The sequence below is a fragment of the Medicago sativa genome, chromosome 7, assembly GCF_051527215.1.
Source record: "Medicago sativa cultivar Bolivia chromosome 7, Bolivia_mono, whole genome shotgun sequence".
Lineage (NCBI taxonomy): Eukaryota > Viridiplantae > Streptophyta > Magnoliopsida > Fabales > Fabaceae > Medicago > Medicago sativa.
Genome location: NC_140755.1, coordinates 21163567 through 21177901, shown reverse-complemented (window position 1 = coordinate 21177901; position 14335 = coordinate 21163567). Strand labels below are relative to the sequence as shown.

Here is a 14335-nt window from a genome sequence, read left to right as displayed (position 1 = left end):
TGTTTATTTAAACCTAAGAGTTTTCTAAGTGAAGAATTGGAGGGAGAAGAATGTTTTTTTGGATTTTTATTTTATTTGAATTGAAGGAATTTTGTTCCTTGCCTACGTACCCGTTTAAGGGATCAAATCCATCGTAGTTCTCTTCCAAAAATGTTTTTTGTTTTTGTTGGTTGATTTTAAGTTTGAAAATGGATTTTGAAGAATGAGAGAGAGAGGCCTTAAGGGCATGAGACTTATGAAATTGTGAGGTTGGATTAGTCATTTTGCAAAAGAAGTCAAATATGATTATTTTCATTGAATTTTGATTAAGAAAATGAAAGGAAAATTCAATGGGGTTTTGGACCCCAAGGTTTATTAAGAAAATAGTTTGAGTGATATTGTTCACATTTTTTTGAAAATTGATTTTTCTAAGTATAAAGCCTAAACATTCATCTAAACATACAATCCTAAACATACATCTAAACATGCATATTCTAACTATATACCTAAAGTGAAGTGTGTGCATGTGTCGGTGCTTGTGTCGGTGTACATTATTAGAGTCCATTGTCCTTTACATATGCCCTAGTTTACATTCTATGGTCTTGCAAGATTTTAAAATTGCATGAAAGTAAAGTACAAAAAATCCTAAGTGTTTACATTCTAAGCCTTGGTAAGAATTAATATGCGAGAAATGAAACTAAAACGGAAGAATGAAGTATGCTTATGAAACATGAAACAAAAGGGTTAGTAGAACCAATGATATAGAAACAAAATGACAAATGCATAGTAAAACAAATATAGCTTGCAAGTAAAGTAAACTAACAATTTTAGTGAAAAGTGACAAAAGGACTTGAAATTCAATATACTTCTAAAGCAAGTTTGAGACCTAAATTCTCACAACATTGGAAATTTTAGGTGACTTATTTCAAGGAAAGAAATATGAGAATCAAGGAAAATCAACATGCCAAAGATTATAAGATTTTCAAGTCCTTTTATGCACTTTATTTCACAAGAGCATTTCACATTATTTACAACACAAAGTCCACAAAAATCAAACTCAAAACAGCAAGCATATACCACATTTAATAGGCAAATTCACTCCAAGAAATCACATGTTCAAAGCCACAATTATGTAACAAAATTTCAAGTTCAAAACCACATCAAAACTTCACAAAAATGTTAATAAAAAGGTAAGCAAAAACAAGAATATGTCCTACATGTTTTTGAAATGAACTTTTTACATGTAATTGCCTTCCAAAAGATAGTCCTCAAACACCAAAGTTACTTACAAGCAAAGGCCACAAAATCTTCAAGGATTTTTACAAGTTTCTTACAAGATTTTATCATGAACCGAAAAGAAATGAATTAACAACGAACAAATATTTTTCATATATTTTTCACAGTCTTTTAACATGCAAGAAACCACAAAAATATAGAGGAAAAAAAATTAAAGAACACATAGAAAATTGTTTGGAGTTTTTATCATGAGAATCTACACAACAGGGGGGGTATGAACATGCAAGGGGATATGCAGTAGCAAAACAGCAGACAGGGCCTAGAAGCAAACCGCACATGGGCTTGGGTATGGGTTAGGATCAAACCCATGGGTCATGGGTCATGGCATGGATCTAGTATAAAAGGCATGAGTCACTAAAAAAGGAAAACCATTGCTGCAAATTAAAAAAAAAACGTGAATGACCCTCATTCTCTCTATTATGCAGCGCCGCCCCTGACCTTTCTTCTCCGGCGAGTTTGAAGCTTCCGACATGGCGGCCGGTGGTGGCGCCACCGTGTCGGAGCTTCAAAACTCTACCAAACTTAAAGAATTCTACACGTCTCGAATCCTCTCTCCTTTCTCTATTCAAATCCGAACTCAGTTTTTGCAACATACAAATTAAACTCACTAGATCTATGAAAAAAGAAGCGAAATAATATTTATTTTTACCTCTGTTTGATACCGATCTAGCTCTGTTTGAGTCTGGTTCGGCTTGAGTATTAATCCTTGCATAGATTCGATCTCGTTTTGGGTTCGTACTACTTCCTCTTTACTTCAGACTGGATCCGTTTCTGTTCCCTTCCTCTGTCGTTTTGTTGTTTGAACTCCACTCTTCCCTTCTTCATCGTCATCACCGCCAAAACCGATGAAGACTCTTCGTCGTTGTACTGAAACATGATCGGTGGCGGCGCTGCTGGTGGGAGAACCGTTGCCGTCATGAATGGCGGCGTTGGAGCATCTAAGGCTGCGTTGAGTATTCCACTTCAAGACTGGTAAGGTGAAATTGTGAAGAGGTTTACGTGTTTTGAGAATGGGTGAGATAAGTTCGGTTTCTTCGTTTTCCTCTTCATCTGCAATTTCTGGTTCGCACTGTTGATGCTGGATTCGGTTCAACCGATTTTGAATGATGATGACGAGTTCGTTTCGGACTCGTATCTGTGAGCGTTGTTTGTTCTTTTGTTGAATTTGTGACGAGATTCTGATTTGATGGAGGTTTGAGGTTGTTAGGAGAGTGGTGGTTAGAGGTTGAAGGTGGTGGTTATGGAGGTTGAAGTGGTGGAAAATAGTTGGTTAGGGTGGTTGTGGAGTTAGTTAGGGTGAAAATTGTGGTGAGGAAATTAGTTAGGGTGGTTTGTTAGAGGTTGTTGAAGATGAGAGAAAAATGGGAGAGAAAATAATTAAAAAAAATGATTTTTTGGAATTTTTGGGAATTTTTGTGTAAAAATGATTAGTTGAATGAACCTTGACCAACTTTGACCTATTTATAGGTGATGTGGGAGTGCTTGGACCAATGAAATAATGCCATGTGGCACTTGACTTGTAACAAACTTTGACTTGACTCTAACAAACTTAAAAAGGGATTAAAATGCAAATAACAAAAGTACAAGGACCGAAATGAAAATTAAACTAAAATTGAATTGAAAAAGTAAAATGAAAATTAACGTAAAACGAGACGATTAAAAACAACAAAGCAGATTAAAACGAATCAGAAATATTATGTGAAATGACCAAAACGCCCCTAGGGACTAAAACGACTAAAAATGACTTAGATGCAATTTTAAAATGGATTTTTAATAGGGAATTAAAGCAAGAACTTATACAAGCGAATTAAAAGACTCAGAGACAATTTTTAGAATTTTAAACAGGGTTTTAACACATGAAAAGACTAAAATGCCCCTAAGGGCAAAACTGACACAAAATGACTTCAAATGCAATTTTTTGAAATAGATTTTGACATAGAATGAAACAGAGACTTATTCTAACCAGATGAGAAGACTCAAACAAATTTTTAAAGATTGAAAGAAATTTTGACATAGGAAATGACTAAAATGCCCTTTTCACGAATTTTGCAAATAACATTGAAATAAAATGCAGAGAAAGATGCAATTGATCAGAGACATATCAGATGACTTGAAATGCAAGAAAAGAAGAATTGATCAAGTATTTTTAGGTCCAAAATTAGGGTATAACACCTACTAAATGTTGTTTAATGATTTTAATGTAGAAGGAATGTTCCACAGTTTACCCTGATGAGATGGAAGAATATTTAGGTGATCGTCTTATTTTCAAAGTAGAAAAGAAAAAATGCGATGATTCTCCGTTGTCAGTTGTTTTTAACGTACTCGATGTCTGCAATGATCCTTTCTTGGTTGATTATTTTATTAATCACTATCAACGTCACTTGATATGTCACGTAAGTTGTTGATCATTTATCTCAACATCTTTGTTTAAACCTTTATTTTTGTCAAGGATTATCTTCCATGCATTTATTTGTTTTGTCATCCACTCACTTTTTATGTTTGCTTTTTTGGTTTGATGGTCCTGTATTTTTAATTGGTGTTTATCTTTTTTGGTTTGCAAAGTTATAGGTCGAAACTTTTTTTTTTAGGACTTTGGTGGTATTAATGAGTGTGCCATTGTAGACTTGATGGACAGTTTGGAGGCGTTGTATCTATTTGACATTCTAGATATTGTGGAGTGTGCATTTTTTAATTATAGACTAAACATGATGGTTGATTTGGCCTATGTTACAGGAATCTTCTTTTCACTAGATCAGTCTTCATTATGGGATCCCCATTGAATCACCCAATTGCATTGGCAATGATATTGATAAGGCAGGACTAGTGACTCCTAATATCCGCGAGACAAAAGAGATTAAGTTGGTCACTTGCTTTGGAAAAAAGAGGGGTATTTCTGATGTTCATGATGATGGGGGTTTGCGTTTTGCTGAAAGTGCATCCAAGTTGCCTAAGGTCTCAGTCGACTGAATGACCGTGTGTGGTATAAATAATCGGCAATGTGTTTGTAAAATGTTAATGGAATTTTTTGTATTATGTTTTGTAATTGTAATTTTGGATTACATGTTGTGTCCCTGTGTGTACTAATTAATGTGACTGTTTCGGATATGTCTTGGAATGCCTTATTGTGTTTGTAACATTTGTGTATCTAAGTTGTATTGTCATGTGTTTCCATGAATGAATGTGATTAGTTTTAATTTCAATTACACTATAGCCAAGAGGAACAATGAACAATCGTTAATCGCTATAAACCAAATATTTTTTTATGCTATCAAGTTGGAATAGCAAAATTTAATGTAGCATATTTGGTTTTGCAATCGATGAAAATCGAAGATATTACATCGAATAAGCTAACTACACGTCGTCTTAATGTTATAGATCATACACATCGTTTTAATAATAACTTAAATCATTAATCATTACTCTTCTATTTGATCACATGATATATTTTTAAAAATTTGTATAAATATGGAAAAGTGTCATGTGCAGCTACAACTTTTTCACCTACTACATTGACTTTAGAATTGTCATAACAGTGAAAGCAATGTACAGGATTGAAGATTACCTCATTTTCATATCTACTTTTTGCTCTTCCTTGATATGTCTATGGTGCAACTGCTCCTTTGTAAAAAAAAAAAAATTATGCTGTTAGTCAGTAATTGATTATGGAGTCTATTGAATGTTAATTTTAGTGTGACTTTCTCCCATATGTAGTAGATCTTATGTAATGTATGTATTCAAGGAAAATGCATATATGTATGTTTATAGTTAGATTGTAAAGAATAAAATCAAGCATGTCTCACCTTAGTGTTTGAATGGGGTGGTGTGTATCATTGGATTAAATGATTATAATGTTTGACCTGTCTTTCGTGCCATCATTTATCCTTGCCTTCCATTTCTTTCCATAATAAGGAGTTGGAAATGACATTTGATTGGTTATTTACTGTAGTTATGATGTTGAATGAGGTTATTTGTGTGCATTTCTTTGGTGAGTTGATGTATTCCTTATGTGTTTTTTTTTCCAATGTTGTGTAATTTGTAATGGTTATAAAGTTGATTATGGTTGACCGGAAGATATTGAAGACATTTAATTTGGTATACATGGATTATTTGTTGAGTGTGAGTGGTTTTGTGTTGGTAGACTATTACAAATATTGTTTTTTTAGTGTGTTTTGTGAGAAATAATTTATTGATTAAGAATTAACCATTGTGGATGTGCTTTGTCGGTTATTGTGTACAAAATACAATTTATTTAACTGGAACTGTGGTGCTCAATTGACACAAATTTGGTGTCCTATTTTCTATATTTGTGTATTACATGCTCCAATTGTATTATTTTTGCAAAAAGTTATGATCCCAAACTCTCATCATATATTTACCACCCGTTTGAATGTTGCTTTTTACAGTGGTACTTCTCTGTATGACTCAACATTTCAAATTGGGGAGACCACTCTTCTATCAAATGCCCTGCTATTTTACAGACCTTTCGTGTCAAAGTGGGACCATTACTGTACATTATTTTTGTACACTTCTTTTGTATCTATTTTTGGATAATTTTTGTACTGGAAAGGCTTGAGAAGAATATGTGATCTGTTTTCAATTTATATCAACCACAAAGTCACTTATAAGAAATCATATCTGTTTGTCTACTTTAAGAAAAACATGCACTAGAAATGAGTATTAAGCAAACATTCTAAGGGATTTAGTTTTCATACTCAGTCCATAATACTTCTAATTTTCGATTATATCTATTTGAAAGATGATTTACTCTAGGACACTTTTGAATTCACTTGAACCCAACAGGGTGAATTGGACCATAATGGTTAGGGTTTTACGTATTTGGGATGTGGAGAGTACCCTTATCCCTGGTAGGGTGACTTCATCTGAGATGCTGTTGATGGATGTTGAGGTCTGAAATTTTTACATGTTGTCTTTTTCCTATTGTGCTGTGAACTTTTAAATTGATAGATTTCCTTTCTTAGTTGTGTTTTCGTTTATTTGTTTTGCAGGGTGGGCGTATGCATGCCACTGTTCCTGCATGCTGTGTTGAGCGTTTTAGACCAATATTGGTTGAGGGTCGTGTCTACAGAATTACTATGTTTTATGTCATGCCCAATCTGAAGGAGTTTATGTCAACTTCTAGCTCGCATCGTATTCTACTTCATCAAGACACTGAGCTTATGTCAACCGTTTGCACTGCCATACCAGAGTGTCGTTTAGAGCTTATGACCTCCTCTGATGTGTTGAAGAAGACGCGTGGTTACAAGTTTGCAGTTGGTTAGTGTTATACCCTAATTTTGGACCTAAAAATACTTATTCAAAATATTTCTTCTATCTTGAATATATGTCTATTACTCTTGAAGAATTGCCAATTTACTATTGTTTACACTGACATTTTACTCTGCTTAGCTTTGGAAAATCTTTTCAGCTGTGTACTTGTCTATGTTTCCTTGCATTTCAGGTCATCCAAAGACATTTTTCTTGCATTTCATGTCATTTGAATTTGTCTCTGATCAATTGCATATTTCTCTGCATCTTATTCCAATGTCATTTGCAAAAATCCATGAAAAAGGATATATTAGTCATTTCCTGCATTCAAACTCATTTTAGTCCTTGAGAATTGTTTGAGTCTTTTCAATTTGGTTGTATAAATCTTTATTTTAATCCCATGTCAAAACCCATTCCAAAAATTACATTTGAAGTCATTTTGAGTCAGTTTAGCCCCTAGGGGCATTTTAGTCATTTCCTGTGTAAAAACTCTGTTTAATCCCTTAAAAACTTGTCTCTGAATCTTTTCATTTAGTTTGTATAAACTCTTGCTTTAATTCCCTGTTAAAAAACCATTTTAAAATTGAATCTGAGTCATTTTGAGTCGTTTTAGTCCCTAGGGGCATTTTGGTCATTTCACACGAAATTTTGACAGAGAGAGGTTACTTTAAAGTACCTCATTTATGTAGTTGGTTCATTTTAGTCCGTTTTGTTATTTTTAATCTTTTCACTTTACGTTATTTTCCATTTACCAATTTTAATTCAATTTTATTTTAATTTTCATTTTTAGTCCCAAAATTTCTAATAATTGCATTTTTAGTCCTTTTTCCGTAATTGCAGTTTAGTCCACAAGTTTCAGTTAATTGCAGAACAGTCCCTACTAGTGTCAAGTTCTTTTTTAGTCCTTTTTTTTAATTGCAGATTGGTCCCTTAATTTCAAAGAATTGCAAAAAGGTCCTCAAGTCATTTTTAAGCCAAGGCCGAGTTTGTTAAGGTCCAATCCAGGTGTCAACGTCCCATTGACTATCAGATACACATGTCAAGCTATAAAAGGAGCCAACTCATCAATTGCACAGAACAAAACCATTCAACGCAAGCCACATCACAAACACCAATCCCAATTCTCTCTCCAGAAAACAGAATCAATCACAGAAAATTGCAAGAACACGATGAAGTTCATGAAGAACTTCATCCCCAAACCGAAACCCTAATTGTCCAGAATCAAAATTCACATCAATTCACCACAAATCCACACCAATTTCATCACAAGAAAACTCAATTCAACAATTATTGTACAAAATCAGTTCGAATTTACATAAAAACTCTCAGAGATTCTCAGAAGAATCATCATCATTGAGTTTTCACCTTCGCAATTCAAACGTAGATTCATCACCAACGATGACGAATCCAACGTGATCACGAAGGATTTGGTGAGAAGAGAACAAGAAAGATTGAATTCGAAGTTGAACCAGAGGAGAAGAGGAACGTGTTCATCTATTCGTTCTTAGTTCGAAGCGACAAAGAAACACTCACCAGAAGATCAGAGAATAGATTCAAGAAGTTTCCTGCATCTTCTCTTTCGAATCTCCGAATTAAGCAATAGGTGAACACATAAACTTTCTTGTCTTTCTTTCAAAAACCTTAACGAAGGTGTAGGTGTGTTACAAATCCACAGATCGATGTAGATCGGAAGCTTTCACGAAGCTTCTTTCAAAAAGTTTCAGAAAACATAAAAAAAATTCAAAACCGTAAAGATTAAGTTCCGATCTACATAGATCTAGGCTTCTTTTGTGATTTCTGGTATTTGATTCATGCTTAGAATGAAAAATAAACGGTGAAAAGCTTTAGATCGTAGAGTTTTTGGTGAGTTTGAGTGACGGTTAGGTTTTCGGCTTCGGAATCTTCACCGGCGGCGGTGAAACCCGCCGGAGAAGACGACCGGAAGACAAGAGAGAGGTGAGAGCTTCTCTCACTAGATTTGAGAGAAGAGAGAGAAGTGAATGTAAAAATGAAGTGAACCGGCAGGCTTGGGGTTATATAGACCCCTGAACCGGACCGGTTCAACCTCGGTTCATCTCTGCCTGGTTCTCAGCCTTTAGATCTAGGTTAAGTTGATCTGGATCAATCCAACGCTCCTGAAGCGTTTGGATGATCCAGAATCTGTTTCCCATTGGGCTTGGGCCTCTTTCTGCGCAGACCTTATGTTTGTTGTGATTTTATTGCTATTCACACCCTGTGTTCTACTTTTTACACCCCTGACATGCCTAGAATGCCTTAGAAAATTCTCCAAAAAAATTGTAGAGATTTCTTGTCACTTTTGTAATGTTTTTGTATTGATTTTGCACTGAAAAACTTAAAGAAAATATTGATGTATCTTCTTTGTTTTAATACTTGAACTTCATGTTAAAAAGCTTGTGAAGATGTGCATGATTTTGGCTCAAGTTCTTGATATATGTTTGTGGTTGGTGATGTGTGAATTTGTGATGAGTTTGTTATTGTTTGGATGTATTTCTTGCTGCATGTGAACATGTGTGATTAGTTACTTGCTTTACAAGGCATATTAATGATTGATTGTGAAGATAAAATGGTAAAGGCATCTAGGAATGCATCATAATCTTGTAATTTGAGCATAAACCTCTAATTCTCACATTTTTTGCTGCATTAAAACTCACTTTAAAATTGACATAATGTGGAAGTTATGGGTCATGTGCATCTTCAAGTATTGTGATTAGTTTCTAGTATACTTTAACACTTTATCTTTGTGTTTTGCCTTTGTTTAGTATACTCTTGCCTTATTATTTTCATTACATTTGGTATTACTAATCCCTTTCATTTCATGTTTCATACATCCCATGAGTATATTTCATTCTTTAGTTTTAGTTTTATCTCTTGCACTTTAATTTTCATGCCAAGACTTGGCATGTAAAAGCTTAGGGATTTTGTAATTTCCTTTATGCCTTTAAATTCTTGCAAGACCATAGCATGTATCTAGGCCAATGATGTAAAGGATAATGGACTCTAGTGATGTACACCGTGTTTTATCTTGGTTTTCGGGTGTCAAACATTGATTACGTTTGAACCTTTTTAACCGGTGATATCTTCTTTTTTCTTGGGAAGGGAAAAAGTAAGCAAAACCCTTGAGAATCGAGGTCCGGGAGTTGTTTTCGCTACGGGAAGGTGTTAGGCACCCATAACGACTATAGTAACCTATAGGAACCGTCTTTAATTTCTACGCGCGCGCTTCATTTTTAAATGCTATTTTGAAAGTGTTTATTTAAACCTAAGAGTTTCTAAGTGAAGAATTGGAGGGAGAAGAATGTGTTTGAATTTTTATTTTATTGGAATTGAAGGAATTTTGTTCCTTGCCTACGTACCCGTTTAAGGGATCAAATCCACCGTAGTTCTCTTCCAAAAATGTTTTTGTTTTTGTTGGTTGATTTTAAGTTTGAAAATTGGAGTTTTGAAGAATGGAGATTGAGAGGCCTTAAAGGCATAAGACTTGGAAAATTGTGAGGTTTGATTAGTGATTTTGAAAAAAAGTCAAGTATGATTAAAGTTCATTGAAATTTTGATTAAGAAAATAAAGAGAAAATGCAAAGGAGTTTTGACTCCTATTTTTTGGAAAAGGTTTTCAAGTGATGTTGTTCAAGTTTTTTGGAAAATTGATTTTTCTAAGTGTAAAGCCTAAGCATTCATCTAAGCATACAATCCTAGACATACATCTAAACATGCATATTCTAGCCATACATCTAAAGTGAGGTGTGTGCATGTGTCGGTGCTTGTGTCGGTGTACATTATTAGAGTCCATTGTCCTTTACACATGCCCTAGATACATTCTATGGTCTTGCAAGGAATTTAAAGGCATAAAGTAAAATATTACAAAATTCCTAAGCTTTACATTCTAATTTTTGCATGAAAGTTAAAGTGTAAGAAAGTAAAATCCAAGAATGTGAGATGGAGATTGAAATGCTTATGGAATGTATGAAATATGAAATGAAAGGGTTAGTATCACAAGATGCAATAGGATGAAGAAATAAGGCAAGAAAGTGTTAGACAAAAGTGGTAAAATCAACAAGAATAAAGTGTTAAAATATACTAAAAGTTTACCATAACTTCTCAATATGCACATGACCCATAATCATAGCACTTTTCAAGAGACTTTATTGCAGCCACAATGTGGTAATTATAGGCACATATTCAAACCAAGAGTTATGACACACTTTTAGACATATTTTACACTTTATTTTTGTATGGAAATATTCACATAACTTGTAACACAAGAAACTAACAAATCAAACTCCAAAACAGTAAAGAATAGCACCAAATCAGAGGCATACACATTGTAAACTCTCATACCAAGGGTCAATATACCATAGCAAGATTTTAGGATCAAGAACATGCAAGAATTTCACAAGAAATTAACAAAAAGTAACATAAAATCACAAGAAAACTCCACATATATTTTTATCAATTTTCAATAGGCTAGAATCATTACAAAAATACCACAAAACTACCAAGAAATGTGTATGAAAATTTTTGGAATTTTTAAAGAATTTTTAGACATAAAAACATATAAAAACTTCACAATTTTTAACAAAAATGGTAAACAATTGACAAGAAAATACCACACATTTTTTAATCAAGATTTAACACATGACAACATCACAAAAATATCAAGAAAATGATCAAGAACACATAGGAATTTTTTAGGAATTTTTTTAAAGGATTTTTGAACATGCAGGGGTGTAGAAAGCACGATCCAGTGGTGCATATAGCAAGAAACAAGCAAAAACAGAAAAACTGCAAAGAAAGGATATCCAGGCCCAACGGGAGATGGATCCTGGATCATCCAAACGCATCAGGAGCGTTGGATGGATCCAGGAAGCCAAAACCCTAGATCCAATGCACCAAAACGCAGGGGAACATGATAACAGGCATGGACGCGCGCGCGTGTGACACACAAGCAGGGTATAAGAGCAATTTTCAGAGAGAGACACACACAACATACATACATTTCTCTCTCTAGGTTACTTTTAGAGAGAGATGCTCTGCAAGTGATTGAACGGAGAAGATGACCGGAGTTTGCTCCGGTGCGGTGGTTCGCCGGCGGCGCCACCGTACCGGAGCATTTTTTACGTTTTTAAAATGTTTTTCATATCAAAACACTCGTCTCATCTTCCTCGTTCCTATTCTGGCCTTGGATTTTCAAGAAAGGTGCTCAAACGTTCTAGATCTAAACTTCAAGTCTCTGAAAAACTTTGAACGAAAAATGAACGGCAGAGAACAAGAACCATTACCTCTTACTTGTTCGGATTGGAAACTTCTTTCTCCTTCTGCTTGATTTACGAATCCTTTCTTCTTCCTTTTCTTCGCACCTTTCGTGAATTTGGTTCGAACTTGCGTTCTGGTGCTGATTTTCCCTTCGTTGTTGATCTTCAATTCGATCCTTGATTTGAAACCCTAGGGTTTCGGATTTTGATGTGATTTCGTGCTGGTTTTCTTGATCCTCTTCTTCTCTTCCTCAGTCTCTCTCTCGTGATCGCATTCGTGCTTGAATTGCGAGAGAAAGGTTCGGTGATGATGATTCTTGGAGAGAGTCACTGAGAACCTTCGTAATTTCAGTCAAATTGGTCAGAATTTGTTGAATTGGGACTGATTTGATGAAATAATTGCTGAATCCAGTTTGTTTGTGACCGAATCGATGAAAATTGATATGAATTTGAGAGGATTTGTATGAATTATGATTCTGGAAAAGTGGTTAGGGTTTGAAGGTGATGAAATTCTTCATCGTGTTCTTGTGAAATTTCTGGGTTTTGATCCGTTTTGGAAGAGAGAGAAATGTGTATTTGTGTTTCTGATGAGTTGTCACTGAATGAATGGTGGTGCTGACTTTGACTGATGAAGTGGCCTTTTTATAGGCTGCCACTTGTGATGATTGGACCAATAGGATAATGACACGTGGACTTGGACCTGTAACTGACTGGACAAATGACAAACTGACATGTGTACTGGACTTATAACAAACTTTTGGACCTATTTGCAATTATTGAAAATTCGAAGGACTAAAATGCAAAAATAGAAAAAGGACTAAAAAGTAATTAAAATAAAAATTGGTAAAAAATGTAATTTGGAAATAACGTAAAGTGAAACAAATAAAAATGACAAAACGGACTAAAACGAACCAATTACTTAAATGAGGTACTTCAAAGTAACCTCTCTCTGCCGAAATTTTGTGTGAAATGACCAAAATGCCCCTGGGGACTAAAACAACTAAAAATGACTCAGATGAAATTTAAAAATGGATTTTCAACAGGGAATTGAAGCAAGGGCTTATACAAGCAAATTAAAATACTCAGAGACAATTTTAAGGGATTAAACAGAGCTTTAACACTTGAAAAGACTAAAATGCCCCTAGGGGCTAAACTGACTCAAAATGACTTCAAATGCAATTTTTGAAATGGGTTTTGACATAGAATTGAAATAAGGGCTTATTCAAACCAGTTGAAAAGACTCAAACAATTTTTAAAAGACTAAAATGAGCTTGGACACAGGAAATGACTAAAATACCCTTTTGTGTGAATTTTGCAAGTAATATTGAAATAAAATGCAGAGAAAGATGTAATTGATCAGAGACATATCAAATGACTTGAAATGCAAGAAAAGAAGAATTGAGTTAGTATTTTTTAGGTCCAAAATTAGGGTATAACAGCTGCCCCTATTTAAGTTTCTTTGTCCGGAGAGTCAAGAGACGAAGTCTTTGAGTTGACGGGACGAAGATACTTAAATATTAACATTTGCACTGCTTTTGGACATAAAAATACGTTTTCAGATTTTCAAAAATATGAATGCCATGCAGTACTTTGATTATGAATGCAAGACAAACAACTGGAGTCTATGGAGCATGTCATGTCACTGGGGATCCAGGTGGACACTGACAGGGTAGACAAACCAGGGAATAGAAAATAAGGTACAAGCTGTTCTTTGAATTGAACTAGCCACTTGACCAAGGAATACAAAACAAGAGGTAGGTGCAAGCTGTTCTTGGGACCAAACTTGGCACTTGACCGGAAACATAGACATATAGGCAGATACAAGCTGTTCTTTGGATCGAACTTGACACTTGATTGAAGATACAAACAGATAGACAGGTACAAACTGTTCTTTGGATCGAACTGGCCGTTTGGCTAGAGATATAGACAAAAGGGTAGATACAAACTGTTCTTTGGATCGAACTTGCCGCTGGATCATCACCACATCATGTAGGTAGGTGCAAACTGTTCTTTGGATCGAACTTGTCGTTTGACTGATAACAAAGCATAAGCTAGGTACAAACTGTTCTTTGGATCGAACTTGTCGTTTGTCCGGAAGTATAGGTATATAAGCAGGTACAAGTTGTTCTTTGGATCGAACTAGTCACTTGACCGATAACGAGATATGTATTGGAAGTTTGATTTGGAAAGGTACAAATTGAGAGTAAGTTGATATTGACTTGAAGATAGACATGACCATTTTTGTTGGCCCAAAAGCAAATTGAGAATGAACTAACATTGACAAAGACATTGAATTGAAGGTTTGAGATTGAAATAGAGATTGAAAATTGAGATTGATCACAGACATAGACATAGACATTGACACTGAGTTGAGAGTTGAAATTGAAAGAGACATTGGAAATTGAAGTTGAATTGAGATTGAGATTGGATTGAAATTGGAAATTTGATTTGAAATTGAAATTGAGATTGAGCTGAAACTGAAATTGAGATTGGATTGAATTGAATTGAGATTGGATTGAATTGAA

General features: G+C 34.7%; 1 pseudogene; it reads left to right on the top strand.

Moving 5' to 3' along the window:
* LOC146904984 (uncharacterized) overlaps positions 1-14335 on the top strand; it is a 79384-nt pseudogene that overhangs the window by 12827 nt on the left and 52222 nt on the right.